Below are 15,622 nucleotides of genomic sequence, written 5' to 3' on the forward strand. Positions count from 1 at the left end.
AACGGTGTATGATGTTGACCTAACACAAGAGGACAAGACTATGCATTTGCCATTACTCTTATCGGCCCAGCTTAAGCTACTTGTTGTTCTCATGAATCATAATGATTCTATTTCTCTAGTGAGGCCTGGTTGTTAGCGAAGCACGGACAGAAAATTGCAGAAGTTTCAGGAAGGGAATAAAGCACATTGATTTGTGAGAGCAGAATAGCTTTGCATCATGAATACATGAGTCCTGTATTGGTAGTACCAACATGAGGGATTGTAGGTACCCACTTGAAGGTATTTTAGATTCGGTCAGAAATTCATTCAAGATTTTCCCCAATAGCACAGTGTCTATTCTATTTTTTCTCACTGTTTACTTCCAATAAACAAACCAGGAAGCAAACCATTGCAGATAGTGTCCTTCCAGATAACACTTTCCGAAGTGTTTTTGATTTGCACAGCAGCTTATCATGGATTGAGGAAGTTGACACTTGATTTAGAAAGTGGCATTCCCATGGCGTGACCTGTTCAGTTCTGTCCGCAAACCTGGCTGAGAAGTCTTTCAGAGCATGCAACCGGAAAGACAATTTTTATATCAAGTGTCAAGTCATGCTACTGTGGAAAATGGTGGAAATCAAAGGCTCTTCTAAAAGCAATATTTGCATTTGATTGAGTCCCTTCCATAGAGTTTGTTAGAACATTTTGGGAAGAAAACGGTTTGACATAAACCTATTCGCATCTGAATTCAGTATTTACCTACATTACATGTCGAAGTTGATAATATTACCTGACAATCATTAATTCCCCTATCAACAGCTACACAATATCACTAATATTTTTCACTTCAGTATATGCTGGCTGAGATTACCAATAAGGCTGTTCACTTTACAAGACCTTTTAATGTCGACAGTCAAACACAAACTGTATTACAAACCAATATATATTTGTGTAGACTAGGAACATACTACATCAACAGTATTATTGTCAGATTAATTTCAGAGGCGATGTAAACATAAATGTACCAAGAGCCTCAAAGTGCAGAGTGGACCCTGATCTGGATAATAAGGAGAACAGAGAACTGTTATAACCAGGCCTAAAAGGAGAAGAAAAAAAATACAGTTACGAAGTTAGTGGCCTGTTTTTCATGGAAAGTACCAGCTTGTCTTGAGCATAATGTACTTCTACTTTTTTGTCAATCAAGAATTGACTGTTTTCTTCAGGGACAGTTGCGATCTAAAAATGGACCGTACTTTTTTTTCTTCCAGGCAGGAGTCTTCAGTGCAAGTAATTCAAATCCTGTGGGGGATTCAATCGGGTGTGCAGGGGAGTGTTTGTTGACTCTTTATGGAAGGCGGCTGGGAGCTGTCTGGATCGAGACGAGCCTTTCCCACAACCCAAACAACAGGGTCAGGGAAGTGAAGTATCACAATCAATGAATGACAGACAACGCTGGGGCGAGCTTCACCAAACACACATACAAGATCTGGGATTAAATAGTATTTGGTTTTCTTTCAGATACTTTGACGGTTTGTTTGAGACTTCCTGGAGTGCAAGATGTACGGGGATGACTTTTGGGACTATTCCATTGGTTCCTTTGCACCAGGCAAGCTTAGAAAAACACAGATCAAGAATATGAAAGAACACAAATACTATTTGAACCCTAGGTCTGACATGTACACAAACATACGCACAAAATATGTACACGAACAAGCCCATACCTCTACTCGCACATATGAAAAAACACAAATGAAATTGAGACAAATCAAGCAACATTTTGTAACAGGTCCTTATATAATCGAATCAAACATATTGTGGACATTGTTCATGAAATTTTGACAAATATTGTGTGAGTATTTCACAATTGTAAGTTGTAGACCGACAAAGGGATGAATGACTGCCATCCCACAGAGTATGACATGTTTCTGCTTTATGTTACTTTCAATGTCAACATTTTACTCACAGAATCCTTCAATCTCAGTTAAATCTTGGCATTGGAATCCAAGAAACACTCATGGTCTCCTGTTGTTTCTCATGAGTTTATGCATGTGCTTCCCTGTTCCTCAGCAGACAAGAACACCCCTGCACATTGACCTGTAACCCTGCACATTAACCTGTACCCCTGCACATTAACCTGCACATTGACCTGCACCCCTGCACATTAACCTGCACATTGACCTGCACCCCTGCACATTAACCTGCACATTGACCTGCACCCCTGCACATTGACCTGCACATTGACCTGCACCCCTGCACATTGACCTGCACATTGACCTGCACCCCTGCACATTAGCCTGTGCATTGACCTGCACATTGACCAGCACCCCTGCACACTGACCTGCACATTGACCTGCACCCCTGCACATTAACCTGGTACCGGTACCACTTGCATAGAGCCTCATTGTTATTTTATTGTGTTACTATTTTTCCTTTAGTTAATTTAGCAAATGTTTCATACTTTTTTAAAGCTCTGTATTGTTGGTTAAGGGCTCATGAGTAAGCATTTTCACGGTAAGGTCTACAACGGTTGTATTCGGCGCATGTGTTCATGTTTCAACAATTTCTGCTGAGATTGAAAGAAGTCCTGCAAATACTGAGGCTGTCCTAATAGACACCGTACATGTTGACGATGCATGCAAACCTATTGGTAAAACCAAAGACTGAGGCTGTCCTAATAGACACCGTACATGTTGACGATGCATGCAAACCTATTGGTAAAACCAAAGACTGAGGCTGTCCTAATAGACACCGTACATGTTGACGATGCATGCAAACCTATTGGTAAACCAACGCAACAGGATGCCAAATTTCACACGACAAAATAAAACAAATCAATACAACCATATCTGTAATAAATGTGGCTGAAAATACAGCGCTAAAATGCTCCCACAGAGAGACTGAATGCTCATGTTAGTATAAACCAACACAAGCAACACAATACCATGTACATTCATCATCAAGCAAATGGACCCTGGGCTAATAATGTAAAACAAACAGGCGCGCTGCTAGGCTCATAATGAGACCCTGTTGGGCTACTAAGGCAAGCAACGGCTTGCTGTTCAACAGAGGAAAGACATTATGGGCAGTCACATAATGTATCAGTCAGGGATTTCGTCTTAACACCATGCCCATAGGTGAGAACATTAGGTACTTCATTTCAATGGTGATGGATAACAGTGCATTGAGTAGGTAAGAAACATGTACAAAACATTAGGAACACCTTCCTAATATTGAGTTGTCAGCCTCAATTTGTCAGGGCATGGACTCTTCAAGGTGTCGAAAGCATTCGACAGGGATGCTGACCCATGTTAACTCCAATGCTCCCACAGTTGTGTTAATTTGGCTGGATGTCCTTTGGGTGGTGAACCATTCTTGATACACACAGGAAAATGTTGAGCGTGAAAAACCCAGCAGCATAGCAATTCTTGACACACTCCAACCAGTACACCTGTCACCTACCACCATACCCTGATCAAAGACGCAAAATATTTGTCTTGCCCATTCACTGTGAATGGCACACACATACAATCATGTCTTAATTATCTCAAGACTTAAAAATCCTTCTTTAACCTGTCTCCTCCCCTTCATCTACACTGAATGAAGTGGATTTAACAGATGACATCAATAAGGGATCATAGCTTTCACCTAGGAAAGAGCATGTGTGCTTAATGTTTTGTACACTCAGTGTATACTAATGTTTACTAAAGTTTATTTTGAATATTTTCAGCTATACCATGAACATTATTTCCATTACGTAGCTACTAGGCTCTTTCCAGATTATCAATTTGGACATCTGATTGTGTGTGTAGACAATGCCACAGAACAACGTTCAATAACATAATCCAGGTCAGTGCAGAGCCCAGAGAGAAAGTTTTCAGAATTTAGTCCAATCTATACCTAACTAAATGAGTCATGAGTTGGAAGCAAATGTGCCTTGTTAACCAGGGCCTGTATTTATATAAAACATCTAGGACTGCTTATCTAGAATCAGTTTTGCCCTTTAGGTCATAACAAATAAGATTACATAGCCAAGACCCAAAGATCTTCATTTCCGGCGCCAACAGAGATGGCCGCCTCGCTTCGCGTTCTTAGGAAACTATGCAGAACACAAGCATTTCGCTACACTCATATTAACATCTGCTAACCATGTGTATGTGACCAATAACATTTGATTTGAAGATCATTGGCCAGACAGTCCTCTGATATGAAATTTAGCACCCCTAATGTCCTCAGCACAGTATTGCAACACTTCATTGTTCAACTGGGTAAGGACCATGGATTGTACCAGAATGGATAAAGTAACCAGACTATATATTCCATATTACTAAGGGTTTCAAACACATTCTGGATTAATTGTCACACACTATAATTGACTACATATAGTAAGTATTATTAGTGACTTTATATCTTCCAGTTTCATGAAAAGCAAATGCATAGAATGAGAAGAGTTGAAAACTACAATTATAAAAAAATATTTTAATTTCCATGTTTGTGAACGAGTAGAAGCACATTTCGGTCTCTTCAGACCCATATTCCATGCCTTAAAATATTTCAGTTGTACGTACACTGCATATCTTCAGTCACAACTTATGAAAAGCAAACAGAATGCATTTCACAGCCTCCACAAAACAAGATTTATAAAACCAATTGATAGGTCTGGTAATTGCTGCCAGCGCGGCACTTGAAAACGACTGACATGGTTTCTTTGGAACGCGTGAAGGTAAATATAAGCCTCTTTTAATGAGAACCAGGGTCACATTGAGCTTACACAAATGTTAAAATACCGATACATACAACTTATCCCTGTACGATTACTTTCTCTAGGTCTTAAGTTAAACATGACATTCATCCACAAAAGCCTATAGAATAATGTTAAACTACAGGAAATACACTACATGACCAAAAGTATGTGTACACCTGCTCATTGAACATTTCATTCCAAAATCATGGGCATTAATATGGCGTTGGTCCCCCCCCTGTGCTGCTATAACAGCCTCCACTCTTCTGGGAAGACTTTCCACTCGATGTTGGAACATTGCTGCGGGGACTAATGCCACAAGAGCATTAGTGAGAATGGGCACTGATGTTGGGCGATTAGGCCTGGCTCGCAGTCAGCGTTCCAATTCATCCCAAAGGTGTTCAATGGGGTTGAGGTCAGGGCTCTGTGCAGGCCAGTCAAGTTCTTCCACACCGATCTCGACAAACCATTTCTGTATGGACCTCGCTTTATACACGGGGGCATTGTCATACTGAAACAGGAAAGGGCCTTCCCCAAACTGTTGCTACAATGTTGGAAGCACAGAATCGTCCAGAATGTCATTGTATGTTGTAGCGTTAAGATTTCCCTTCATTAAAACTAAGAGGCCTAGCCCAAACCATGAAAAACAGCCCCAGACCATTATTTCTCCTCCACCAAACTTTACAGTTGGCACTATGTATCGAGGCAGTTAGCATTCCCTTGGCAGTTTGGAACTTGGTAGTGAGTGTTGCAACCAAGGACAGACGATTTTTACACGCTATGAGCTTCAGAACTTGGCGGTCCCGTTCTGTGAGCTTGTTTGGCCTACCACTTGCGGCTGAGCCGTTGTTGCTCCTAGGTGTTTCCACTTCACAATAACATCACTTACATTTGACCGGGGCAACTCTAGCAGGGCAGAAATTTGACAAACTGAATTGTTGGGAAGGTGAAATCCTATGACAGTGCCACGTCATTTCAGGCCCCACCTCTTTCTAAAGTAATTTCAGTCTCTACTTGTTTATCACAGTAATTTAAGTCTCCACCCCTTTTTATAGTCATTTCAGTCTCCACCCCCTGCTAGTCATTTCAGTCACTGTATTTGCTAATTAGAGTCTATCTTTAATTGGGCAGCCATGTTTGGAGACTTCTATGGTAAGGCACAATGTCAAAAGAGAAACCATGCGTGATACATTCAGCTTGAGTGAGTCCCAAGGAGAAGAGCACTGAGTCACAAGCTGATGACTGCCAACGACAAGTGAAAGTGGCTCTGCTAGACTCACTCCTAGTTATGTGGTTAGTCAGTGTCTGTCAGTTGTAGTCTACATGTACAGGTTATGCCATGAATGGAAACACATAGGCAGTTGAAAATCTGAAGGCAAGCATTTGGTATTTCCTTTTCAAGAGAGAAAGAAACAGTATCTTAAATAATCCTCCTCACCACGACCCCCCCCCCCCCTCACCACGACCCCCCCCCTCACCACGACCCCCCCCCACCACGACCCCCCCCCTCACCACGACCCCCCCTCACCACGACCCCCCCCCCTCACCACGACCCCCCCTCACCATGACCCCCCCCCCCTCACCACGACCCCCCCTCACCACGACCCCCCCCCCCCTCACCATGACCCCCCCCCCCTCACCACGACCCCCCCCTCACCATGACCCCCCCCTCACCACGACCCCCCCCCTCACCACGACCCCCCCCTCACCACGACCCCCCCCCTCACCACGACCCCCCCCCTCACCACGACCCCCCCCTCACCATGACCCCCCCCCTCACCACGACCCCCCCTCACCACGACCCCCCACATCAAAAAATAAAAACACTTAACCAGCACTTGCATTTGACCCCCCCCCCCTTCTAGCTCGGACTCTACTGATAGCTACGTTGGGGGAAAATGCCTGTGATGTGTGGTTGTCCAACCTAGCTATTTTAAGATGAATGCACTAACTGTGAGTCGCTCTGGATAACAACGTCTGCTAAATGACTCAAATGTAAAAAAAAAAAAAAAATTAAGAAAAGAGAGAGGAGGAACCTCCAGCCCATTGGTTGAAGGATCATTTGTACACCGATTTCACCCCAACGGCACTAAACTCGATCAAATTCTCCTCATTCTTCAGTGCCGTATTAACCTAGCGAGCAGGGACAGCGGTTCACTCCCTCAATTAAATGCTTGCTCTCACATAATTAACGGCTGTTTTGTCCACAGATCAATAAAGGGCATGTTCATTAAAAGTCCCTTTGCTTCCTCAAAGAACCCCTTGGCAAAGTTCTCTCATGGTACGCAGAGGAGGCACATGGCAGAATTTGCATTCGGGTTTTGTGTTTTTCAGTGCGTGTTTCGTTTTTTTCTCTGCGGAAAGAGACTAGCGGAAGTCAAAGAGAAAGAAAGGGGGAGAATGAAAGCTCGCTGGAGCTCAGTTGTAAAGAGAAAGGGGCTTGAGGGATCGTATTAGATTGAATGCACTGCCGTAAGAGAAGTAGAGTGGGTTTGGTTAACCTTGCTTGAGTAACATGGAGAAATAAGCCGGAATATTGGAGGGAGGGGTCCACACTCGACATAACACAGCTTCGCCTTTCTCCAAGAGAACAGCACTGCTAGTGCTCACACCATCAGTGTTTACAGATGCAAAAACAAAACACTTCTCTGTATCGTCTTTATGGATAGAAAATCCATAAAGGCAGCAGCAAGCCTCCATTCAACACCCAGTCTGCCAGCCACCTGCCACAGATAACATGCACTGATTAAATGTATCGCACCACACAACCACAATCAATAGAGACTTTATACCCTTTTAACAATCGCCTCTGCTATTCGCTATGGTATAAGAGGATATCGTGAGAAGGTTTACAGGGTTTGAACTTGCAAAGAGTATTGCAGTTTGTTAATATTAACCATGTTAGAGCCTGAGCATTACCTTGAAGATTTGAAATCATTATCAGAAGCAGAGTGTTTTCTTAAATGTGTGCCTCAGAAGTGCTGGTCATGCCCTGAGGATTATTGTATTGAATCATTTATCATCATTAATTACTGTATGTTATCAAGGGAAATATCTGCCCATTGATGCAGTGGTATTCTATATTAAATATCTTGAAATGCCTATATTAACTGTATCATTGTTATACACTGGAGTAAACAATTTCTGATTCATACAGTGGTGCACTCTGCTTATAGTGAGCATAGCCACAGTAGTCAAGTGCTTGTCCTACACAAAATGTGATTACTGTATTGTATTTCTATTGTGGACTGTTGCAGACAAGTCTTGAACTGGGAAAGGGGGATACCTAGTCAGTTGTACAACTGAATGCATTCAACTGAAGTGTGTCTTCCGCATTTAACCCAACCCCTCTGAATCAGAGAGGTGTGGAGGGCTGCCTTAATCAACATCCACGTCTTCAGCGCCCAGGGAACAGTGGGTTAACTGCCTTGCTCAGTGGAAGAACAGATTTTTACCTTGTTGCTGGATCGAATCCCTGAGCTGACCTTTCAGTTACTGGCCCAATGCGCTAACCACTAGCCTACCTGTCTATTGCTGTCGCTACCTTCTTGCCCAATAATGTTTGTAACATGTTTATTCCTGCTACCATGTTGTTGTCATGTTGTGTTGCTACCATGCTGTGTTGTCATGTGTTGCTGCCATGCTGTGTTGTCATGTGTTGCTGCCTTGCTATGTTGTTGTCTTAGGTCTCTCTTTATGTAGCGTTGTGTTGTCTCTCTTGTCGTGATGTGTGTTTTGTCCTAGATTTTTTAAATCCCAGCACCCGTTCCGGCAGGAGGCCTTTGCCTTTTGGTAGGCTGTCATTGTAAATAAGAATTTGTCCTTAACTGACTTGCCTTAAATAAAGGTTAAATAAAATAAATAAAAAATCTTAGTCTTTCTACGACAATACAGTGCATTTTGACTATCTGCACACTGAAATATTAAAACAGACTATGAGTACAATAATTCAGCTCTACTATTCAATCAAATTTTATGTCTCTGATCAAAGTTGCTCAATGAAAAACATTTAACTTTGACTGTGGACCATCAATGGGTAATATTCCATGTGAAACACAAGCCTGATCTTTTTTATTTCATTTCACCCAATTTAAAAAAAAAAACATTTTAAAAAACATTCCACCCCTGTCAGTGTATGGCATTTGGAGCTTCTCTAACCAGTCTCCAGTTCTGCATTCACTCTCATCGCATAAACTAGTGTAAAATCTCCTTCTTACTGCTTTCAGTGCTTTTCTCATATTCTGGGCACAGGATCAAAATAAGCTTTGTATTGTGTATGGGCCATGGTCAAACATAGTGCACTTTATAGAAAATATGCTGCCATTCGGGACACATCCCTAAACTGCTTTGTAATCTGAGGTAATGTTGGCACCGTGCGTTCAACGCTAAAACTCGACCATATATAGGATATAGAATCTTAATTTGATCACTCTTTTGTTACTGAGAATTTTCCTGCACAGCAGGAAATGCAAACTTGTAGTGTATTCACAATTTTAAAAGGCTTCTAAAGTTTGTAATTTCCACTAAAAATGTCAGACTTGATTTGCCTTTATGAAAAATTTATCAACCCCTACAAAATAAATCCCACTAATTATAATCCACATAATAATTATAATTTCCTGTTGCTACATGATTATTTTCCTGCTGTAGTTAACCGGCTCAAATTAAGATCCTACATGTGTCCACCCCCACAGACAGATTAAGGAGCAAAACCACTCTTAGACTTCCCCTGGGTATAGTAACTAGTCTTGTGGATTAGCATCACAACCCACACATTCAAAATGAAACTATTGCATTTACAGTTACTGCACTGATTTTGGAAAGTGTATCTTTAGAGAATTTAAGCTAAATTAAGGTATATAACCATTTCAAGTAACAACTGTACACAATGAAAGTATTACATTTAACTTTGAGAATTGTCGAATTTGGAGTATTTGAAACGTCTCTGCGTCAGAGATGAGATTTACAGTACCTTCTAATTTTTAAAGTGTATGTGAGGTGAAATTTAATGACAGCATATAACTGTTTCAATGATCAAGAATAAGGACTGTAGCAACTGTATATTGACATTATTTAGCAGACACTCTTATGCTGAGCAACTTACAGTAGTGGAAGCATACATTTTCATACTAGTCCCCCATGTGCATCGAAACCACAACCCTGGCATTGCAAGGCCATGCTCTACCAACTGAGCTACACGGGAAATATACACAACAAGATATCTAACAATAGTAGCGCTGTACTATCACTGTAGTAGTCCATGGGGAAAAACAGCCTGGTTCACTAACATTACCTCAACTGTTAACAGTTGTCGTTGGTGTTATTTTGGTTTTGAAATTAGAGCATTAGCTACACACAGCAGCACCGCTTCCACTCAACTGTAGTAAGGCTGATGGATGAGGGGTAATGCCTTGTCATGGATTGAAACCAATGATACGCTAAGAATACTGTATCTCAGTGCCCTCTAAACCACAGTTCCACGTGATGGAAAACATTCTGTACATGATGCAACATCCCCCTTGGCTGGGAAGCAAACTGCAGTACTATACCGTTATGACGATGCTGTTCCCTCACTGTGATAACGTGTCTCAGTACTATACCGTTATGATGATGCCGTTCCCTCACTGTGATAATGTGTCTCAGTACTATACCGTTATGATGATGTTGTTCCCTCACTGTGATAATGTGTCTCAGTACTATACCGTTATGAAGATGTTGTTCCCTCACTGTGATAATGTGTCTCAGTACTATACCGTTATGAAGATGTTGTTCCCTCACTGTGATAATGTGTCTCAGTACTATACCGTTATGATGATGTTGTTCCCTCACTGTGATAATGTCTCAGTACTATACCGTTATGAAGATGTTGTTCCCTCACTGTGATAATGTGTCTCAGTACTATACCGTTATGACGATGCTGTTCCCTCACTGTGATAATGTCTCAGTACTATACCGTTATGATGATGCTGTTCCCTCACTGTGATAATGTGTCTCAGTACTATACCGTTATGACGATGCTGTTCCCTCACTGTGATAATGTCTCAGTACTATACCGTTATGACGATGCTGTTCCCTCACTGTGATAATGTGTCTCAGTACTATACCGTTATGATGATTTTGTTCCCTCACTGTGATAATGTGTCTCAGTACTATACCGTTATGAAGATGTTGTTCCCTCACTGTGATAATGTGTCTCAGTACTATACCGTTATGATGATGCTGTTCCCTCACTGTGATAATGTGTCTCAGTACTATACCGTTACGATGATGCCGTTCCCTCACTGTGATAATGTCTCAGTACTATACCGTTATGATGATGCTGTTCCCTCACTGTGATAATGTGTCTCAGTACTATACCGTTATGAAGATGTTGTTCCCTCACTGTGATAATGTGTCTCAGTACTATACCGTTATGATGATGCCGTTCCCTCACTGTGATAACGTGTCTCAGTACTATACCGTTATGATGATGCTGTTCCCTCACTGTGATAATGTGTCTCAGTACTATACCGTTATGATGATGTTGTTCCCTCACTGTGATAATGTGTCTCAGTACTATACCGTTATGATGATGTTGTTCCCTCACTGTGATAATGTCTCAGTACTATACCGTTATGAAGATGTTGTTCCCTCACTGTGATAATGTGTCTCAGTACTATACCGTTATGATGATGTTGTTCCCTCACTGTGATAATGTGTCTCAGTACTATACCGTTACGAAGATGTTGTTCCCTCACTGTGATAATGTGTCTCAGTACTATACCGTTACGATGATGCCGTTCCCTCACTGTGATAATGTGTCTCAGTACTATACCGTTATGATGATGTTGTTCCCTCACTGTGATAATGTCTCAGTACTATACCGTTATGATGATGCTGTTCCCTCACTGTGATAATGTCTCAGTACTATACCGTTATGATGATGTTGTTCCCTCACTGTGATAATGTGTCTCAGTACTATACCGTTATGAAGATGTTGTTCCCTCACTGTGATAATGTGTCTCAGTACTATACCGTTATGATGATGTTGTTCCCTCACTGTGATAATGTGTCTCAGTACTATACCGTTATGAAGATGTTGTTCCCTCACTGTGATAATGTGTCTCAGTACTATACCGTTATGATGATGTTGTTCCCTCACTGTGATAATGTCTCAGTACTATACCGTTATGATGATGTTGTTCCCTCACTGTGATAATGTGTCTCAGTACTATACCGTTATGATGATGTTGTTCCCTCACTGTGATAATGTCTCAGTACTATACCGTTATGATGATGCTGTTCCCTCACTGTGATAATGTGTCTCAGTACTATACCGTTATGACGATGCTGTTCCCTCACTGTGATAATGTGTCTCAGTACTATACCGTTATGATGATGTTGTTCCCTCACTGTGATAATGTCTCAGTACTATACCGTTATGATGATGCTGTTCCCTCACTGTGATAATGTGTCTCAGTACTATACCGTTATGAAGATGTTGTTCCCTCACTGTGATAACGTGTCTCAGTACTATACCGTTATGATGATGCCGTTCCCTCACTGTGATAATGTGTCTCAGTACTATACCGTTATGATGATGCTGTTCCCTCACTGTGATAATGTCTCAGTACTATACCGTTATGATGATGTTGTTCCCTCACTGTGATAATGTGTCTCAGTACTATACCGTTATGAAGATGCCGTTCCCTCACTGTGATAATGTGTCTCAGTACTATACCGTTATGAAGATGTTGTTCCCTCACTGTGATAATGTGTCTCAGTACTATACCGTTATGATGATGCTGTTCCCTCACTGTGATAATGTGTCTCAGTACTATACCGTTATGATGATTTTGTTCCCTCACTGTGATAATGTCTCAGTACTATACCGTTATGACGATGCTGTTCCCTCACTGTGATAATGTGTCTCAGTACTATACCGTTATGATGATGCTGTTCCCTCACTGTGATAATATGTCTCAGTACTATACCGTTATGATGATGCTGTTCCCTCACTGTGATAATGTGTCTCAGTACTATACCGTTATGATGATGCTGTTCCCTCACTGTGATAATATGTCTCAGTACTATACCGTTATGACGATGCTGTTCCCTCACTGTGATAATATGTCTCAGTGACAGCACAGGACAACAATAAGACAAAATGCACTGTAAAATATGCTCTCTTGGTAGAAAGCCTTACACTAGATATGAAGACAAAATCCAGTAGTTGTCATGAAAATCGTATTACTGGGGCAGTAAAGGAAAGAAACACAGGAGAGAATAAAACGTAGGGCTTATGTTAAGTCCTGACATGTCAATGTGGAAGGGATATATCTGGTAAAAGCCTGTAGTGCTATGGACTTAAATGTACTATATTATAGCCCTTAAATTAGCATTCACCAGAAACAACTGAGCGGTGTTAAAAGGGATTTGGGTATTACTTGAACAAGTAACAGAGACGAGAGTGAAAGCCATACACATTACATCCACTGTTGTGTCAACACAAACGCATGAAGACGATAAACACATAGCGAGATCTAGTTCGTACACCGTACCCTGTCTGGAAGACATTTTGGGGTCGAGAAGCCCTTGCGACACACAACAGCCACGTCGCCCGGATCCATCTGATTATGGTATACATTACTGAAAAGGCAGATGCTGTAAACAAATTCACACACTGTAATCTGGAGAGATTGGGTTCTTTATCTGGGCGTTACCTCTTATATCAAAGACACTGACACAGACATATTAAATTGGGGAGGTCCATAAGGTCTATAATCATGTGTCAGCAGATTTTGGTTGCATGTTAATCCAGAGCATTGGGGACACACGAGGACAGAATTGGGAGAACTGCTTTAGCGACAAGAGGAGGATTTTCTCTTCATCTATTCCCGGTTTATTATGATAATCAGGATGTGATTACTGTGCGTGCAGCCGTTTCCTTTCGTATGTAAATATGGTGAATTATAATACATTATTAATCAATCACATAATAATCATTTAATTTGTAGAGCGCATTTTCCACGCTCAATGCGCATGTCTAAATGTATTTATTTATCCCAAACATACTGGTTTAACGTTCCAATCTCTCAAAGAATGTGCTTATGATAAAGACCCTGTTGGGGAAATTGAAATAATATTTAGCATTTCTATGTACACTGATTGCATACTTATATAGTAGTTAATTGGTCTGTTGATGAAAATGTATAATAAACATTTGTATTCCAGCACACAGTTGGTTGAGAAGGTTTGAATCTTAACGCCTGAGGATTCTTTTTCTCCGACGGGGGTGGGGGGGTTGCAGCAACCTCAGCAACCCTACTTCCTGCGGCTATGGCCAGTGGTTTCCTTTAAGCAAAGTAAACCAACAAAACTAAGGCTGAATGTGCTGGAAAACCTTGCAACTAGGTAAAGTTGTTGGTTGTGGTACTCATTTGAATCTCCTGATTATTATATTGTCAACCCCAAATTTGACTTAAAACACGTTTTTTGGGAATGTAATATGTACATGTATGTTAAGGTATACAGGAACATTTATAAACACTTTGCTAATGGTTAATAAAGCAATAAGGCCCGAGGAGGTGTGATATATGGCCAATATACCACGGCTAATGGCTGTTCTACTGCACAACGCAATGCAGAGTGCCTGGATACAGCCCTTAGCTGTGGTATATTGGCCATATATCACAAACCCCCGAGGTGCCTTATTGGTATTATAAACTGGTTACCAACGTAATTAGAGCAGTAAAAATAAATGTTTTGTCATACCCGTGGTATACGCTCTGATATACCACGGCTGTCAGCCAATCAGCATTCAGGGCTCGAACCACCCAGTTTATAATAAAGTATTTGATAATGGTTTATAAGCAGGTTATAAGTATAAATCCAAATGAAACATTAGCTACTTAAATGGTGTGCTCATACCATAGTCACCTGACCTTGTTGGTTTCTTTAGAATGATATACTCTTCAGGTATTCTGGTCCTTCTCAATATTCCACCCCTTCTTCCACTCTTTCCATCTGCCCCACAGACCTGCAACAAAGGAGGAACAGGAGTCTACTTAATTGTTTTCCAAGTTAAGATGAATTAATTTCGAAGACGTACATCTAACGGCAGTGAGGGGAGGTAATTTGCTAATGGAATGGAGAAAAATGGTGGGACCATTTCCCTCGCGGATGAAAAGTGAGGCTACCCTCACACTGTCTGGAAGTGAAGGCAAGAGCTAAAGTGGTTTTATAAAACTGAGTCATTAACTGTCATCCTCTACTCTCAGGTCGGGGGGGGGGGGTAAGAAGGCACCACTTTGTTCGGGGCGAGAACACATTCAATAACCCACAGACATTTATTTAATTACCTCCCCCCCCCCCCCCCAAAGGTAGGGTACAGGATCCCCCGAGACGGTGCCATGTCTATTTAAACTCTTTTAATTACATTTTAACTCCCGTCTAATCACACAAACTTTGTTCCTGACAACGTACTTACGAAGAGATACATCCTGCATCTACCCCACAGCAGTCAGCCAGCGGACCGAGACATGCGTTATTAACTCTGTCATTACGGGTTGGGTGTGAAGTTGGCCCCTTGCTAATAGCCTGTCTGTTGTGCTGCTTGGTGAGCTTCAGCAAGTAGATAGGTGGCTTGGTCAAAGAAGATTGACCATTGATTACAATGAGGGTGATTTTCTCTGTTTACCTGGCAACCCACATTTGATCCAGAATTGATACGTGAATAAAAGTGAATGTGATGATATAACAAAAAAAATCGATCATTTCAAAAGGCAATTTTATTTTATTACAAAGGAACAATTTTGGCTCTCGTACTAGTACCTTTCGTTTGGCACCAGAAAGCGATATGCAGTGGGGTACAGCTATGGTAAATCAATGCTTGAGGCTCACACAAAAACAAATACTACTCGCACG

Source organism: Salmo salar, chromosome 22 (genome assembly GCF_965601325.2).
Source record: "Salmo salar chromosome 22, fSalSal1, whole genome shotgun sequence".
Lineage (NCBI taxonomy): Eukaryota > Metazoa > Chordata > Actinopteri > Salmoniformes > Salmonidae > Salmo > Salmo salar.